We start from the raw sequence: 20,394 nt of genomic DNA, 5'->3' as shown, positions 1-20,394 counted from the left end.
ATTTTGGATGATCATTATCATCAATATAAATAAAATTTATTATTATTATTATTATTATCCAAATCATTCTTCAAGAAGAAGAATCTGTGTATTGTATTGTATTTACTGTTTGACACCCACTGCACACCCAACCTACCTAGAAAGGGGTCTCTTTTTGAACTGCCTTTCGCAAGGTTTTTTCTATTTTTTCCATACAAGGGTTTTTTGGGAGTTTTTCCTTGTCTTCTTAGAGAGTCAAGGCTGGGGGGCTGTCAAGAGGCAGGGCCTGTTAAAGCCCATTGCGGCACTTTTCTTGTGTGAGTTTGGGCTATACAAAAATAAATTATATTGTATTGTACAAGGGCACAAGAATTGGTTAAATAGGATACATTTTACAAGGACTTATTTCTTCATGCATAGAACAATAGGTGCTTGGCATGAGTTACCAAGATGAACTTATATAACTTTGATATTTGATATCTGCATTACATGCTTTGTACTTCCAGAGGAGCATTCATTGGTTGTCAGCGCGCCTGCGCACAGAGCCCAGTCCTACAACCAAAGACAAGATGAAACCTGTGCAATTTTGTTGGGGAATATCGTAGAGTGAGACGCTGGATATGTCACATTATGCCTCTGGCCTTCACAAGAGCATGGCATGGACTGCTTCCAACTCCATAAGATTATGTAAATGAAGGCTACAAATTAAAATCACTGGAACAGTTGTCTAATGTGACAAAACCTTAAGAAAACTCCTGTCTCAGATGTGTGAGTGAGCCCTAGTGATTACAGCAGGTTTGCACCCAAGCTCATCTCACAGTTCATAACTATATTGTGTGGTCAGTTATCAAATGAATTCTTTGGTAGAAAATGTGAGATTATGTCTGTTACCAACTAGGAAAGGCTGTTTTTAATCACTGTATGCTATATCTTCTGAAAATAATGTGCAAATTTACATGCTTCTTACTGTATAGCTTTTTCCTTTTATTTCAATACTTTGTTCTTTCTGTACTGTGGGCATAAAGCAGTAATATATACATTGTGAGGCCATATTGAATGACAAAATACAGTCCACATGTATGAAATAAATTACATTATTGTGTTATTTAGCACTGTGGCCTCTTCAATAAATAGACATAGGTCTGGCACCAACATTTTTTCTGTTTTTGGAAAATAATATCGCACCTTTTGTTGAACTCCAGGATTTTCAACTCCTCCTGGAAATTAATGAAACTTGACAGAAACAGGTTGTGGTTTTCCACCGGAGGCAGCTAAGATATGTAAATTATAACTAAGCTGGATCAGAAATCACTAAAAGAAAATGCTGTTTCCAGGCAGAACGGTTACATTATAACCCCTGGAAAACTTTGCTGACGTATACAGTAGCTGTCCCAAAGTTTCCATACAAAACTACTGGTAAACGGTTCTTTGCTGTTGAGGCTGATATCCAGGTCAGCTCATTAAGTTCCACAAAGTAAAAGGATTTAAGTTAAAAACGAGGACTGCTTCTCCATGTCTGCTTTCAAGAAATGTTATTTTAATTGTAATTCTCCAAAAATATTACCAGAATCATACTTTTCTAGCTTTATGTAATCCATCCATTTCCATAGAATTGATTTTCTCTATTTTTTGCATCATGTCCTTTCCAAACTCCGCCTATTGACTACTAATAATACATTGTTGTTTTGACCTGGATTGCTTGCAATGATTTTTTTATATATTATTATATTTTTTTATCAAAATTTAATTTTCCTCATATAGCACCCTGATATGTTGAATATTTTGAATAGTGCTATATAAAATAAAGAATTCAGTGAACACAGCAAGAGCCACTCTGGGAGGGACACCAGTACATACTGTAAGCTGTCCTTTTATAAAAACAGTTATTTTGTTATATTGCTGCTAAAAGTGTGAAACTCCTTAGTGTCTCTTGATATCTAATGATATTTTTTTGTTTTGTATTTACCCTGATCCCATCCCTTGGCGCTTTTATTTTTTGGGCTGTGCTAATTAGAAAGCATTTCCTCCAGGAAAAAGAAATCTATACAAACATTAGTTGCTGGTCTACTCATAATCTACACAGCATGAAAATGGCATCCAAACAGAAAAATAAAGCAACTTGCTTTTTAAAGAGCTTTAAACAGTTGATAGAAAAAAAAATCTCTAGTTTCTTTCACAGGAAATATACAGTACAGTACCTGAGTTACATTATACTGTTATGTTGCTAACTGACTGCCGACAAGCATGATTGCAATTTAGGACATTCACCTCTTGTGATTCTTTTATTAATTGGCTTTTAATACTGGATTTTTAAAGTACTTACAGTGTAACTAATATAATAGTCTTTCTTAATCACAGAGAACGTGCACTGTAGTTTTAAATAATAAAAAACTTATGTGTTTATAATTTTTTCCATTCCTTATGTTTGCTGGCACCCAAGTTATTAGGGCTGACTTAGCTTTGAGTTTTCCCTGGGCCTTTATCTCCTATAATCCTTAAAAGCCATATTTCTCGTATGTGTACCTCTGTCTTGCTAAGTGAATTAGTCTGTTCAGTCTGGTGGCTAAGTTATAAGACTCTAAACCACAAGGGTACAGGTACAAATCTGAGGACTGACCCTAGTCACTTAGTTAACTTGTCAGGGATTTAATTGCCATCTACTTGCATGTTGGGATTATAGTCCCTAGACAAAGGGGGCTGAATGTATCTGTCACTGATCCGCTCCTTTAGTATTCCATGTATTTTGTGTGTTTTAGTGCCCCTTTGTGTACTTAAAAATACTTGCCCAACAGTTTTACCCTCACAATTAGGATATTAACAGTAGCACAGTGACTGGGTATGTGTTTGAGCACATAAAATAAACAGAATAAGATTATAATGAAATTATCGGCTGCATCTCCTCATACCCATGGAAAAGAAACTAAATTTTAGAGTGAGAATATAAAGCAGTGATTTAGATGGTGAAATGTATGGTATTTTGTTAAACTTTTTTTCTCAAAAGCATGGAAATAGTTCAGCCTTGCTAAAATACTTACAGATTGGGTTAGTTAATTATTTTGTCCAGTGGTAGGTAGATGTGGCTGAGCGGATGGACATAGTAAATGTTTGCAATATGAAAACCCACTTTGATCCGATGACAGGTTTGGGTAGGGTGTCTGTAGTGATCTTTACAAGTTCATACGTCTTTCACTGTTTCTCTGCACCATTTGCTGTCAGTTTGTTTTATCAAAACTAGTTCTTTAAAGATTTCTTAGGTGGAGTTATTAATCAGGACATTATCAGGACTTCCTGTTCAGTCCAGGAAGTAAAAATTAAAACCGGCTTTTCTGAAGGAAGAAAGGACGCAAGTCAACAGCACCAGTGGTTTGGCAAGAGACAGTCCTCCTTGGTGTTCCTGTCATTTTCCATCTTTGTCACAACTTCATCCAATTCTTATACTTCAACATTTTTTTCAGCAGAAGAAAAAGGGATCCTGGCCAGGCTGAAGAAAATGGATTCCTGAATTCAGGATATTTACAGGTTTCCTTATGACTGAGTTGTCCTTCTCTGCTATTCTGTGCATTTAATTATTCACTTTGAACAATTCAAACTTTCATTGGGATTTGCTTTTATATAGACATTTACATCTGTTATTATTGTCTTGTGCCTTAGTTGTGTTATATATTATTATATAGCTAAGAAACATACTGTATGTTTATACTTCTCTCAATTATATATCTGTGTTATGTAATTGTGCATTATTTGTTTTTTGTATATCATTTATTATTTTAAACTAATTTCAATTTGTTTTTTCTTTAACATTTTGTAAAGCACTTTGAACTACATCCTTTACATGAAAATTTATTTTTATATAAATAAATGTTGTTGTTTCAACCTTTATACTAGTAACAATTCAGACACTATTGACATTTTTAAAAGTATTATATACACTTATGACTGATCTAGCCATTAAGTGTTTACTCCATTAGGTACACCTACCTAAAAACAAAATGCTACTACATGTGGCTTGGGACAGGGACTCAACAAGGAATTGTGAAAGCCCCACAGGAATGCTGGTCCATATCAACTCTAGGGCATCCTGTAGTTGTTATAAATTAACTGCCAGTGGATCTGTACACCAAGTAGTTCACTTCATTCCATTACACCTTGTAGATGCTTGATTTGACAGAGATTTCGGAGCTAGGGAGGCCACAGTATTTACATGAATTCACTGTCAAGTTCCTGGAAAGACAATTGCAGAAGTTTCCTTTATTAATCTAATATCATTGAGTATTACCTGGAATGGTTTTGCCGTGGATTCAGGCCTGAATTTATGTTTGTCTATAGTTTGTAAATTTTGCAATTTTTTTGTAAATTATTTTGTTGTTTTTATGAATTAACTTCTTAGTGATAATGTTTCTTTGTTAAGTCTTTGATTATTCTTCGATATGTGTGTTGCAATTATTATTTTTTTCTTACTTTTGATTCTGTTATTTTTCTTTGCTTCTTGCTTTTCCCTTTCATGGTCTTTATGGGGGTCATTTTTGGGAGGTCCCGGGGCATCTAATCATTCAGATGTGCTGGCAGCAGGATAGCCAGCTGATCCCTTATTTAAAGGTTTAGTAGGCCCCAGGTTAACTTGTGTTTGTCCTGTTTGGTTTTGGCTTTGCTTTTTTAATTTGAACAAAAATTGGATTATTTTATTTAGGGTTAACTTTGGATTTTTGTTTTTTTAATTCTCTCCTTTTGGATTGTTTAGGTCTATTTGTATTTCTGTCTCTAGTAGTGCTAAATCTAGCTAGTATTTTTGTATTTGTATTCAGGACAGGTCAGGTTGGGGAGCATGCACTGGTATAGCACATTTCCGCACCCACCACACAACAATACAGCTCGGGATCCTGGTTGGCAACCACCCCCCAGGCAGACACAGGTCCAGTTCCACCTGCCGGAAATTACCCTCTATCTGCCACAGCCAGGTGTTATGTGGACATCTCCTTGGTCTGGTCATGTCACTCAGGTCCTCAACAATGAGGATCCTGAGAGCTGGATCACCCTCAGGGAATTGCGCCACATAGCCATAGTGCCATAACTGACGCTCCCTCACAATGCAGGTAATGTGCCTCATTCGGGACTCCATGAGCAACTGCTCATTCGACACAAAGTCAAACCAGCAGTACCCAAGGATTCTCCAAAGAGACACAGTACCGATAGAGTCCAGTCTTCGTCTCAGGTCACTGGATAGCGTCCATGTCTCGCAACCATATAGTAGGACAGGAAGCAATAGGGCTCTAAAGACTTGGACCTTGGTCCTTTTGCACAGATATCGGGAGCACCACACACCTCTTTCCAGCAACCTCATGACCACCATGCTCTCCCAATCCGTCTACTGACTTCATAGGAAGAGTCACCAGAGGCATGAATGTCACTACCGGGGTAAGTAAACCTCTCGACAAGGTCGACTCTCTCTCCACAGACAGACACACTGCTGACAGCTGTGCCCAAGAGGTCATTAAAGGCCTGGATCTTGGTTTTTATCCAGGACACCTGCAAGCCCAGACATTCAGACTCCTTGCTCAGTTTCTCAAGAGCACCGATCAAAGCCTATTTGTATTGTTTGGCCTGTTTTGAATTTTGGACTTTGTCTTTCCCTCATTGTTGTATTTTGCCATTTTCTTCATTATAACATTTTGTATCTTGTCCTTTTGTATTTCTTGGCCTTTGCCTTAATTGTATTTTCATTTCTCACCCATTTTAAATATATTTAATTGACTTTGTTTAAGTAATTAATCAATAACACAAGCTATTGTCTTTTCTGGGTTTGTGGTCTTGCTTTCAACTCTATAAACCTAAAACCATAACAATATTTGATTAAGTTAATGCACAGGTTGACATACTGTATTGCTGCTACAAAGGAAAACAGTTAAATGCTGGCATGATTAAAAATATTCAACAAGTCCTGAGTGCCTGCCTCTACAAGTATCTCTTATCAACAACAAAATAACAACCATGCTGGAAAATGTAACAACAAACCAGGTATAGTGGCTGCTGATGTCACAAGCTAACACACATGAACATACACACTAAATGACATCATGACATTGTGGTCATCTTGGGCATTGCAGAATAAAGGAAGATCATCAGAAATAAAAATAAAATAAACAAAAAGTACTAAAAAAGTGTAAGAAAAGCAATAAAAAGACAGAATCGCCTGACAATGTGGTAAAAAAAATTGCTCTGCTTGTCTCAAGTAACCCAATGAGTGCCACAAAAACACATTTTTATTACCAGCCAGCATTTTTGACGTTTGGCATGATGGATATTTTTGACATGAATTGGAGACACAAACATGGCAAAAAGGGATATGATGCCTCCAAAATGGCCATAAAGCAACCAAGGAATCTTCTCTGGCCAGCCCAGAAGAGGCCTATTTCAGACCAGCTTGGCTCAGACAGCTACCTTCTGGTTTCCGACCTAGCAGGCTCCAAAATGGGCAGCTGGCTTTGAAAGATTAAAAAGAACATAAAAGTCCCACAGAATATAAAAATGGCTAGATGAGACAACTCCCACAGAGAATCTTTTAAAGGAAAAATTACAACACAAAAACGTTCAAAAGAGCATAAAGAGGCAAAACAGATTTGCCTACAAACGCAATCCAAGGTAAACAACTCATAATATGAAACCCACAAGCAAAATTCAGTAACATAAGCAAAATACAGAACCAGAAAGTGCCTGGATCTCTGACTCAAGCCACCAGATAAAGGCAGTGGGAGGAGCCAGTAGACGTGACATCAGGGTTGTCCTGCCTCCTGGGGCTCTACGCACAAAGCACCAGGACTAGAGTCACATTTAAAGACACTGTACATAAACTCAAACATAATGGAAAAATGCATAAAAATAATGATCCAAAAATAACATCAAGAATACATAAGAGGTTAATTTTTGATATTTTTATTTTAGGTTTTTAATTTATATTTCTGGTTGTTATTATTTTTTCTGTCATTCTCTGTGTTTTTCAATATGTGCCACAAATTTTTGCACATGGTGGTCACTTGGAAACATGGTGTTCACTTATGTAGCATGTGACTTTAGTATGATTGCACTATTAAACAGCAAAGTGTCAGATGAAATTCATATTGAAAGGACCTTTAAATCTCATCTTGTAAATTTCTGGACAAGCAAGGTAAATCGGAATTGACTGAAAGACCTGTCCAAACATAAGTATTTTCTTATGTTACGTGTTATTTTCTTTGCATGTATTTGGAATGATTGATACTAAAGGGTATTTTATGTTCCCTTTTTATCTAAAATCCATTTATCTACTCATTTTTGAACAAAATCCAGTTTAGGATTCTAGGAGACAGAACCTAATAACAAATTTAGTAATTTATTTTCTTTTTAGCTCAGAGTTTTGTTGGCTTTTTCATTTTTCATAACGTAATATATTTTTGGCATGAGGAAGAATTTTTTAAGGAAAAAAGAAGATAGTTAAAAAAAGGCTTCTGAAACAATGTGAGTATCCTAGCAATAGACTTTTTGCACCATACACAGCTGACAAAGAGAAAAGTAATGTTTTGATACTATAAAACATTGTAAATAGCCAGCCTCAAATTTTCGCCAAGTCTCCACTTCGAATGTCAAAACCATTTAAGGGCCAATGCAACAGGCCGCTGAAATAAACACTTCCATTCAGCTTTAAGCGATTGTTTTAAGTAAGAGGTGAGCGCTTATTTAATCCAGAGTGATTAAGGTAGTAATACAATTTCTCTGTTTTCAAGAGCACATTTACTGCAGTTGCTTCTTCATGACTCAGGCATTGCTTAAGCTTAAAAGAGAAACGGACGTCAAAAAAGAAGGAATGCATCTCTGCTTAGCAAATATGTACTGCACTTTTGAAATAAGGGGTAATATGTACATTTTATTTAATTAAATAATGAATCATCTTTCAAGCCAAACAATAAAAATTCTTAGCAGAAGTGTGCATGTTTAGATTAACAAAGTCACAAAAATAATATCATTCTTCTGAAAAATCTTATTCCAATTTCAGGGTTGCAGGGAGAGGAACTAACGAAGGACAGGACAACAGTCTATCACAGGGCTCCCTTACTAACACACTATGCCATTCAGAGTTGCCAAAAAATGCAACAAACAGGCTTCTGGGATTTAAGATGAAAACCAGAACAGCTACATAATTACCCATGCAGACACCAAGAAAACATATCGACACTACGCAGATTGTGGCCAAACTGCGCCCAAAAACTAATGTCAAAACAACCTTGCTGAAAAGTGTGATAAAATGCAAAACCATTTTAATTTAAGTATATATAAGCAGCATAGTGTTATGACCACAAGGCAGTGCCGCTGAGGACCAGAACCCTCCAATACACCAACACCAATATAAATTCAAATGATTTATTATAACACAGATCTGAATGTAATACACAGTTTCACAGTAGAATCCTTTCTTTACCTTTTGCCTTTTCTCTCTCACTTTTTCGCTCCTCCTAATGATCTTTTCCAGTTCCTTCCAAACCTGAGCACCAATACAGGAAACTCTGCCTCTTTTATGCCAGACCCAGGAGTACTTCCGGTGTCACAACACTACCTACTAGAATTACTTCCGGATCTGGAGGAAGTTCCCTTAAATGAGGATGAATTGTCCTTGCAACTCCCCCTCATGGCACAGATATAATTCCACAGGGCTGCACCACCAGACTACAACTCCCAGCCTGCCGTGTGGGCATCCATGCAGGTACCGCCATCCAAGAGACCTGCCACCTAGTGGGTGAGGGAGGTAAATAGTGCATGTAATCATCTCCTTCTTTCCAACAAAGTGGCATCCCAATTGGGCAATAGTCCATGAATTATACTGGCTGGAACAGCAGCCCATGCCTGACGTCCATTACAGAGTATATGAATAACAATTTTGTATGTTATTTGTTTTAGATGTTTTTCTTTTGATAGATAGATAGATAGATAGATAGATAGATAGATAGATAGATAGATAGATAGATAGATAGATAGATAGATAGATAGATAGATAGATAGATAGATAGATAGATACTTTATTAATCCCAAGGGGAAATTCACATACTCCAGCGGCAATTTTGATTTCCCTTTTTACAATGGTACCCAACAAAAAAATGGAAAACTTTTGAACAATAGTTTAATAGCAGACATATTACAAATGAAGTACAAAAAATATATGATGTAAAAGAATCATCTTATTATACTTTGATGCACAGAATCCAAAGCATAACCAATCAACTGTAGTTATTCCTTTAGACCTAAAATTAATTTTGCTTGTCTAATACATAAATCTATTGTTAATTATGTCTTGAAACAACTGAAAAAGTGTTAGTAAAATGTTTACCTAACATATTATTACTTAGAACATGTAAAGGTGATGAAGTTTATAGCACTGCCAACTCGGATAATCTGGACAGCAGTTTGAGTCTTAGTTTTTATTACATGTGGTATTTTCATGTTCTCCTTTTGCTGGTATGGGCATTGGACATTGGATTGGCTCACAAGTGCAACCAGGCCCATAGTGAGTCTGAGTGTGGGTCTCACAGACAGATGTTTTACGCACTGGTTCCTAGCTTATGTCTGTTACTGCTAAAATAATTTCCAACTTCCTATGAGCCTGTACTGTAAAAAGAATGTTTAGAAAATGAATGATGGAATATCATTTTTGTTTCCTATTAAATGTTATGTTATATGTTTCCATGGCAGAGTTACAGATGTTGATGTCATTGAGGTAGGTGTAGTAGTATTTGTTTCTAAAATATGCCACCTACACATGATATAGATGGAGTACAGCAAAAATTCACAAATAGACACGAGAATGAAACAGTGTCTGTCTCACAAATACAGCAGTTACCAATACAATTATGAATGTTTTGCCATGTTAAATTAACATACTATTCTCAAAGCTGCTTTATGCAGTTCAGGATTGTAGACAGCTGAAACTTATCTCTGGAGCATCAAACACAAAGCACCCTGGGAAGCGCCAGTCAATTAGAGGCCCCACTTATAGAGCCTCTCAAACAGAGGCATTTTGAAATTGCCCATCAACCTAACACACATTTCTTTTGGATGTGAGAGGAAAACCAGAGAGTGTTTAAGAATTATAAACAGGCTAAAAAGGGAAACAGAGCAGGAATGGAACCTTGGTGAGAACATTGCACTACAGTTACAAAACAAACATTGTGTAGCAAAGTGATTCTGTGGTTGTTTATTACTGATAAGAGGTGCTACCTTACAGCTCCACAGATTTGAATTCAACTTCTGTGCCTGTTAACTGCATGGCATCTGCATGATGTTCATGTGTCCAGGTTTTTCTTTGTGTACACCAGTTTTATACAAAGCACACATCAAAGTACAGCATGGGTTTAAAAATATATGTCATCTATAACACTAGCAACTATTAACATACAATATGAATTTTTGTCAGTTGTAGCAAGTATAAACAATACTAATACACAGTGTAACATACTGTACTAAAAGCGAATGTAGCAGGTTATTCAAAACTAATAATTATAGTAGATAAATCAATTAAGAAAAAAGTTAATGATTGAAATATTAAATAAGAAATAACAAGAATCCGAGCTGTACCAAACACCTAATGTTGAAAACTGTGTTTGATAATAGCTACATCATATTTCTAATCCTTGTACCCTATTAAACATTGTATATACCCAAATATGACACTAGTAACAATTCATGGAAAGGAGTTCATGCATATACGTAAGAGAAACAGATAGTCTAAGGTGAAATGTCCCAATACACCTTCACCACTAGCAATAATGCTAAAAGTACTAATGGCCCCTGTGATAAGTGGTCCATGGCGCAGAATCGGTTTTAAATAAATAATCAGGTCCCAGTAGCATGCAGGCTCCAATCAAGTACAGGTTTGCGTGAACAAGCTTCACTCTGGGGTTGGTTGGAGTGCCTAGCTAATGGTGCATATGCATGAGCCACATTAACACCTCAAAGGTAGTGGTGTATCACACCTATCAAAATGAGGAAAGATAAAAAGTGCCTGCACGGGACGAGAAGGAGAGACAAAGACCTTTCCCTTGCTGCATGTATGTGTCCTCATTTGCCTGGCTCATCTAGGTTCATAACTAATAATGGTTAGGACTCAAGGGGCTCCCGAACATGACAGGGAGCATGTAGCCATATAGCCCCCCACAACAATTCCTCCCAATCAACCTGTATCTAATATAAACCAAATGCTGCGAAAGAAAACCATATGATGAAACATCTGCACCTCAGTACTGGATCCCATAAATTCTCTAGGCTAAGAGAAAACAGTTCCAGATTACGGTATGGTGGCCTAAACCCCACCACCCATAGGTCTAAACCAAAAAGACTTATTGCAAAGTGACTGGATATGTTATGCATTTTAGAACTGTTCTGGTCCCTTTCTCAAGAATAATGTAGAACACTTGTAACAAGACAGTAGCTTTCAATTGTGGTACAAGGCCCTAAACACAAAGAAATAGTTTAAACAGGAATTATAACACAAACAGTTATCCAAGATATTTCAATATAGTAGTAGAACATATCAAAATTAGGATACAAAGAAATGACTGACCTACTAGACATACATGATTACCAATGCAGTGCTTGCACACAGAGCACATGTGGCATAAACAAACAGAAAAAACAAGAAATAATGTCAAAAAAACATGATGAATCATGGGACTCATTTACGCCAATGGATGGTAACGTTTTTAAATTAAAAAAAAAAAATCTAGAAAGCTTTCATCTGAAGGAGCCTATTGTCAAAAATTCCACCTCGGGGATGTGAATTGACCACTTTAAAAACTGTAAACTTGAGGTCCAAAATGGAATGTTGAAGTTCTGCGAAATGTCTGGAAACCAGCTGATTACTGGCTTGGGTTATGTTAAAAAATTCTTCTACGTTCAGCCTTACCGACAGAATACAGTGGACATCTTTAAAGACATTTCCACAGCAGCTACGCTTCAGGGAAGGGAAATTTTCCAATTTTATGCTAAAGACTACAACATATAAGACTGTAATTGAAGGGTCCTGACAAATAAAAATAAACACAGGAGTACTCTAAGATGTGCCAATGTGTTTAAATACTCCATTAGATAATTAGAGCATGTGTGAAGTTGTTCCTATCAGTGAGCTTTGAATAGACTGTGCATGCAAAGGTCAGCCAATTGGAGCACCCAGAAAAGAAGTTTTCTCCACACTGGAACAAAGGATGAAACAATCTTGATTGCTTGGTGATATATTCAAATGAGCAACACTATGTCAAGATTAATAAACTTACGTTGTTATGAGAACAAAGTAGTTGTATCAATCTAAACATAATAGAATTGATGTAATTTTTTTTCACATTGTCCTTTATTAAATTAAATTGAGAACTCTCAATATGCTGGTTGTTTTGTGTGAGGAGACTTCTAGTCTTGTCTCAATGATTTTACTGGCAAGAAATGTTGATTTTGATGCTACTTTCGGAAAAAGATCCTTTTGGTTAAATATTTATGACTGTTACAGCAAAGAGCCTGACATTGTCCTCCAAAATACATTAGTACGACCCTCAGCTATTCAAAAGAAAAGGAACTCCAATTATAGCAAACGGTAAGTATATCACTATTTTGGTGGTAGTCTGTGCTAAGCATTTTTTATAGCCAAAAATGACCATTTTTATTTATCCATCCAGAGAACATTCTTAATTTGAACAGCAATATTCTCTCCAATAGTTCTGTCCAGGCTATGCTGAATGAATGCCTTTTTACTCAGCTTGAGATGTACTGATGAGGTAAACTCATTGTTATCACCTCAGTAATAAATATCTAAAAGTTCTTGGATGTGATCAAGTTGTTCCTTTGTGCATTCTGTGTGAGTTTTCTTGTTCTTTTGAATTATTCTGAAAAATATATGTATGTGGATCAAGCTGCTGTTGCAATAAATCTTCTCCAGATGTAGACTATTTCGTTTATAGTTGAGTGACAAATTATAAAACATTTTGCTATTGTTTTATAAGCATTTTTGTTGAGCATTTTCAGAACCATTTCTGGAGTTTCTACAGATCATGTCATAGTTTATTATACTAATCTGTAAGGATGAAGAACAATTGGCAGATTTCTTATATTTTGTAAAAGATGAACTCTCAGACTTTGTACTTACGATTTGCTCTTTAGATATTTAGCTTGATAATAATTTTAGTTATATTAGTTATATTGTCAGTCATATTAATCTTATTGTCAGTTACTGTATATTAATCTTATTGGCACAGCTAATTCACTGTGTGGTTGCCTTACTAATTTACATCAGCTAATTCTAATTTACATATGTTTGAATGCATGCATCCATGGTTAAACATAAAATTTATTTATATTAACTCTTTCTTTAAAAAATAAAAATTAATTTTGATTTAAAAGTATTATAGTAAAAATTAAAAATTTCAGTTTAGGTCTAAAGTATTGTATAGGCTCCTCTGCATTATTCTAGTTTTGAGATTCCCAGAATACCCTGTCCCTCCTTATGATGTCCAAGCAGGAAGCATAGTACCAACATGAAATTATATGAATAATGATAATATGAAATGATTTTGGTAAAAATAAGATAATTATGCTTATATTTATAGTGAGAAAATACCTTTCTGGCATCAAGCAGGGTTAGAAAGTGTTTACTGTGAGTGCTAGTTTTCAAGCTTGTATAATTGTTAAACGTCATGCCTAGACTCCCTTATAATAGTAGTTAAGTCAAATTGAAGTTTGGTAAATGAGAAAATGTGCCGGGAAAGATATTTTTAGGTTAGAATGGTCAAAAGTTTATGTTATTGAACTTTTGCTACAAAAATAATTCAATGGTTCACTGCAATATACTGTCACTCTAGAGAGCCCAGCACCACCATTGTTCCATCCTCTTTACTTAAACTGTGATCCTGACGTTGAAAATTCACTAGTGAGATCAAAAAGGAAGTATTTTGACAAGATTTAGCAATTACTTAATTATACTAGAAGTATCTTTTTGGTGCCTAATATATACAAAGAGGAAAAGTACAGCTAATATCTGGATTCAAAGTTCTTAATTTCAAGGATGAGATACGGAATAAAAAGCTAACATGCACACATTATAAAGAAGTTATGAGGAACAATTCTACTGTCAACTTTAAAATGAAAGTACTTTTACATCTTGTAAATGTGAATCAACACAAAAGTAATAGAACAATAGAACTGCAAATTTAGAACAGTCAGATTCCTGAAGATATCAATGAGTCAAACAAATTGTTGAAAGACATTGTAGGGACCAAATGAAAAACAATCAAGCGCATAGATGGATCTTGTGGCCTGCAACAATGTTAGTCATCTTTATTTTTGTTCTTCTAATTTTACTTTCTTAACATGAGCATTAATGTGCTATTTTTTCTGGCTACAATGTCATGAGAGACATTTCTGTTCAGCTTGTTTAAGTAAGAACTTGAACATTGTTTCCAGCAAGAGAGGTCTGGTAACCTTTAGAGGTGGCCACAGTGTTCCTTAGAGCTTCACATATGGGTTTTTGTGTTGCTGTTTGGCACTATTTTGAAGAACGTCCATAACTAGTTAAAAAGACCCGTATTAGTCATTTTTTCTTTTCAAAGCTACTAATCTTTTAGTAGACTCATCAATATCAAAAATATCTTAATTCAGTTTTGGTTTTATAATGCTCTCTTGGATGACAGCATTTTTCCTGAGTTCTCTTTAGACTGTGTCATAATATATTGCACCAAACTGAGTTAGATTGAATTTAGTTTTCTTACCTTTATATTATTGTCGGGTCAAAACTTTGGTGACATGCTGTATATAGTGGGATAACCTGGCACTTGATAATACTTACCTCACTGTCCAAGCTAATGAACATTTTGGCTCACTGTCATTTGCGCATATTTTATTTCTTATTTATTTCTATTGCATTTCTGTACATGTATATTGGTAGGTTTAGAATATGCACCAGATGTGAAAATATAAACCATATATTCTGTATAGACTTCATCTTCTCCAGTTCAGCTTATCTCAGTAGCACTGGGCAATAGGCAGGAGGCAGCCATAAATGGGATGCTGGTCCACTGTAGACGGCACTTACACACATCTCAATTCATTCAAATATTGAGTGTTGTCAATTGACAATTCTTTTGGCATTGGTGAGAAATATCATAGCATCTGTAGAAAAGCTCACACACACACAAGACAGCAGGTACAGTATATACTTGCGTATAAGTCGGGTCTTGGAACCCGAAAAATCGATCATAAAATAGGACTCCAACTCACACGCCCTTTCAAAAATACGACAATTTTTTTTATAACATCTTCTTGCTTCCTCCAATCTCGCATCAGTTTCTCAGACACATCAAAATTTTTTCCAGCAGTGCAGCTACCAATGTCTTTCCCCACTTCAATGACTTTTAATTTAAAACCAGCTTCATATTTTCTTCTGATCAAACATTCCATCGTAGATAAAGGATGCTCTTACGATAAAGGTGTATGATGGTGTGAGATACAAAAAACACAAAACAGTGCAAACGTTGCTTCGAAATAGTTCGGGTCACATAAGCACAATACATTGAAAAAAAGGCAGTGTGCTCCGTGGTTACTCTCTCAGGTGGGCATTAGCATATCATAATCTCTTCGAACCAATAGCGTGTGTTTTCTACATTCGACTTATACGACCAACATTATAAAATACCGGAAATTATACGGTAAAATCAAGCCCCGACTTATCCGCGGGAGAACTTAAACACGAGTATATATGGTAAATTCTGGAACTGTGAGGTAACAGTACTCACTACCGCTCACCCATGCCATCCACATATAAGACACCTTCTTTTAAAAAAGTAAAAGCTAATTTTGGATTTCATAGTAGATGCTTTGTGTAACATTTAAATAACTGAATTCAGGATGCACAAACTTATAAGTAGCACTGTATTTTACAATAATAATAATATATTTTATTTGTGTGGTGGCTTTCCCAAGCCCATGGTGTTTTACAGAAATTAGAAAGAACAACAAGGCATATATAACATTAGGTACAAATAATATCTACATAAAACACTAAATATAGATAAATACAGGATATACAAAACATTAAACATAAATAAAAGGCAATAAACCAGAATAAACTACAAAAATACTAAATGAAAACCTTGAACAAATAACTGTGACAGAAACACAAATCAACCTGAGCACCTAAACAAAATGGGTAAACTGAAAAAAGGGTCAGAATTTCAGGACAAGCTAAATGCCTTCCTGAAGAAATGTGTTTTAAGTTGTTTTTTAATAGAATGAATTGAATCAGCTCATCTCATTAATTTAGGGAGGTTGTTCCAAAGTCTGAGCATTTGAGAGTGGAAGGGTCTGTCACACATACTGTACAGGTTAGTTTGGAGCACAAAGAGATTGCTAGAATTGGTGGACCTTAGTGAGAGAACAGGAGCATAATGATGGAGAAGGCTCCTGATGCAGTCAGGTGCAAGGCCTTTTAAAGCATTTTAGGTTATTAATAGAATTTTCTATTGAATCCTTTAAGACACATGGAACCAGTGAAGGTGAAGCAGGATGTGCTCCCTGTGGTAGGTCAGAGTAAGGACTCTTACAGCAGAGTTTTGAGCCATCTGCAGCAGTGATAACATAATTGATGTGGGATGTAATAAAAGAATGGGCACGTTTCTCAGGATTAGTAAAGGAGGGGAATGAGTGAATATGGAATATGGAAGTGGAAGTAAGAAAGTTTCTTAATGTTGTTTACGTGGGTAGAATAAGAAAGGAAGGAATCAAAAATGGCACCAAGATTCCTTGCAGTAGAAGCAGGCTGATGCAAATTATAATCAGGAGTGACTGAAAAAGAGCTAATTTCCTTAAGCTTTAGCTTTAGTGCCAAGATATATGATTTTGGTTTTGTTGCAGTTTCATTTGGAAGAGTTATATTCCTTCTAGGTTTTGATTTCACAGAGGCAAGTTGTGAGCTGAGAAAATTCTGACATTCAAAACTTTTAACACTGAAAACAGATCTGAGCATCATCCTCATAAAAATGATAACCCAATCCAAAGCTACAAATAATATGGCCAAGGGGAAGCATGAAGGTACAGAATAGAGGGCTCAAGAAAAAGAACTGAAGAATTCTTTATGCTACTGTTCTCCATTCTGGACAGTAGAATATCATGTGTGACAGTAATGAATGCTGCACTAAGGTCTCGCAGAATTAATATACTGGTTTGTGCAGATTCTGCTGCCATAGGTAAATCATTAGTTAACTAAAGCAGAGTAGATGTACAGCTGTGCAGTGCTCTGGAACCACATTGAGAGTTACGCAACTAATAAGTAACACTCTCAAGAACTTTTCATAGAAAAGGTAAGTGACAGATAGCATCATGGCCAGACATATTTAACACTGGGCTTATAGAAGCTGTTTTAAAAAGCAGATAGTACAGACCCAGTGTCAAGGAATGAATTTATTGTTGTTGTAACTGTTTGATTGATTTGATAAGTGAGGTGAGAATGAGGTCCAGTACACACTTGCAGCGGAGGTCATTAATAAATGGAGATGTAACTGGTGAAAATTTGGAAAAGGAGCCAGATGGAGAGGGTATACAGGAAATATTAAAATGAAGGATGGATTTGTGTTAGTTGAATTATTTAGATGTTAAAAAAAAAGTTAAGGAATTTTTCCACATGTATTCAGTTGATCAGGCCAGATGAAGGCTTAAGTAGTTTATTACCTTGAGAGAACAAAACCCTCGTGTTATCATGTCCTCTCTTTATTATTCGGCCATAGTGTGTGTTCCTGGCTGCAGTTAGTGCATCTCTGTATGCCCTTTGATGGTCAGAGAAAGCTTGGGCCTTCGTGGTGAGGCCAATGTGCCATGACATACTCTCAATGTGTCGACCAGTTGCTTTTACTGATCATAATGATGAGTTATAACATAAAGCTAAACTCTTAAAGAAAACACCTTGTGTTTTAGAGGAGCTGTTTTATGTAGTGTTGAACATAGGGCGGAGTTATAGTAGTCAACAAGATCATTTAATGTAGATAGAATTGGGGAAGATAGAAAAAGATCTGAAATCATTGTTTAACCAAGCAAGGAATTGAGAAGATCTTCATTAATGCACTTTGAACAGAATACACATTGCACCTCCTGATCAAAATGTTAAACTTAGCAGACATTTTTCCAGAGTGGTTTATGACTGTAATTCCTGTGACTATTTGTTAAGATCGGGATCACCATAAAAGGTTGCCAGTCTAGAGGCCTTGTTCCCAACTTCTGTGCCACATTGGAAAGACATGTTAGTCATTCCTTAAACTTGCCTTTGCTATTTTAGGCCACATTTCATCAACTCCTGGTTCTCTGTTGCTAGAAATTACGTATGACAGGCAGCATAATTGTCACTTTTAGTCCTGCTTGCTCTAGACTATTTTAACTCTTTAAAAATGTGTCTATTGGATGTAGTTAAAAAAAACCCTTCATCTCAGTGATATATGGTTGTTTTGAGTTTGAAATGATACACCCTTTAACTAATCCTGCTTAATTCAAGGAACCACAGTTGAATGGGAAACTCACACTAACTCATTCTTGGCCAATTAAGCTAAACTTAACCAGCACATTTTAACCAGTACCAAGAAAACCCCAAGCAGACAACACTGACAGAGACCAGGCCAGGCTTCAGACTCCTGTGCCCCTTTTTGAGATTTCATTATCATTAAATAGTTTAACAGCAGTCGGAAGTAATACTGTGATAACAATCTATGCAATTTGGTGGTTTCAATTTAAACCTTACATCACATTCTCCCCATGTTTCCAGTGCTCAGTTTTAAGTGCAGTCACTGCCTGACAACACCCTCATGAACCCTCAAGAATGAGAATGGATGACCAGCAGAAAAAAAGTTTTCTGGGAGATGGAAGGATGGAAGGAGACAGGGAATATTGGAGTGGCAACAGTGGCATTAGATAATGGCCGTGGAAGGAGACAGCCTTCAGTAACCCTTACATGAGACAGCAAGGTAGACACACTCCATTTCACAATGTATTAAGCTACCAGCACCAGTGATGATAAAAATTCAGTCTAATAACCTTTAAAGAATTCAACAAAATTAAGATTTATAAATATTTGTCACATAGTACAAACACCAAAGGACAGCATTAAAAGGCTGCTCAACATCAACATCAAAATACCCAACACCAAAAGCAGAAATGAAAACCACAATGTTATTATTTTTCTTTATTTATGCAACAATTTTTGAATTGGTCACAGGATAAATATCACACACTGCCCTATCCCTCACAAACCCTTGGTCTTCTTAACAGTAGTTAGTTTTAAGCCATGGAGGATTTGTATTCTGGTTGTGAACCTTTTCTGAATTCAGCTTTCGATTTCATCCTACCCTTTCGGTAGTTGATCTATTTCGTTTGGCTCTCCTAGTACTGCTAATGTTCACTTGGTATTTTCTGCTTTATCATTTCCCAGTTTCCTTGCATGCTTGATGATTTTCGGGCAACCTGCATGTACATAACAGTGATTAAACTTTTTGTAAACATTTTAATAATACACAGAATTACAGAGGCAAGTTTACTGTAATCTAATTTTTGTACAACAGAGACAGCTGATGGGAAATGGAATGGCAGTACCCTGCTTGCCCTGAAGGCAGAGATGCTATTGCTGACAGTGACACTGAATGTTAACCTTTTATTGCTTAGCATATTGAATAAATAAATTTTTAATATACTTAAGAGTGATGAACCATTAATCAAGCCAACTAGTCATTAACTGCACAGCACTTGCCTCATAAATAAAGTGTATATTTTTCCACAATTGATTTCAAATGTGTCACATGTAGCATGATCCTGCTCAGTGTTATGAAATGTGTTTGCTATAGCACTCTTTATGAAACTCAATATGTAAAATAATGACAGATTTATTGATTTAAATGATACGAAAAGTAACACCCCGTTTGCTTGATTTGAGTAATATTGAACAACATTTTAGGAATTCCACTTAAAAGAGATTAATTGAAGGTTGCTAATCTTTACCCTTCTTTGTTCTTGCTGGCTACCATACTGATAAAATGAACATATGGAAGTGGTTAGCTGTGAACATTAAATAATCATCTTGAAAGTAAAAACTTCAAGGCAGACGTGACATGAATGTCTGCTAAAATAAGTAATGTGTTCTGTGATACAGAGTATAGACTGCTAGAATTTTTTTATTGAGAGTTATAAAGCTTGATCTATTTATATCAAGTGGAAATAAACACTGCATACTATTAAGTACTGCCATGTTCAATTCGGTGTTTCAAATTCTTGTCAGGTGTTACCCCGACGTTAGGTCAGAAGACACACGCACTGGCACACCTGGGCTGAATTTTTTCCTTCCTTTTAAGCAGACAAGCCTTTGGTGTTCTCACACTTTGCACATCACAA

The sequence above is a fragment of the Erpetoichthys calabaricus genome, chromosome 3, assembly GCF_900747795.2.
Source record: "Erpetoichthys calabaricus chromosome 3, fErpCal1.3, whole genome shotgun sequence".
NCBI lineage: Eukaryota > Metazoa > Chordata > Cladistia > Polypteriformes > Polypteridae > Erpetoichthys > Erpetoichthys calabaricus.
The sequence above is the reverse complement of the archived record's forward strand: the minus strand, read 5'-3'. Positions refer to the sequence as shown.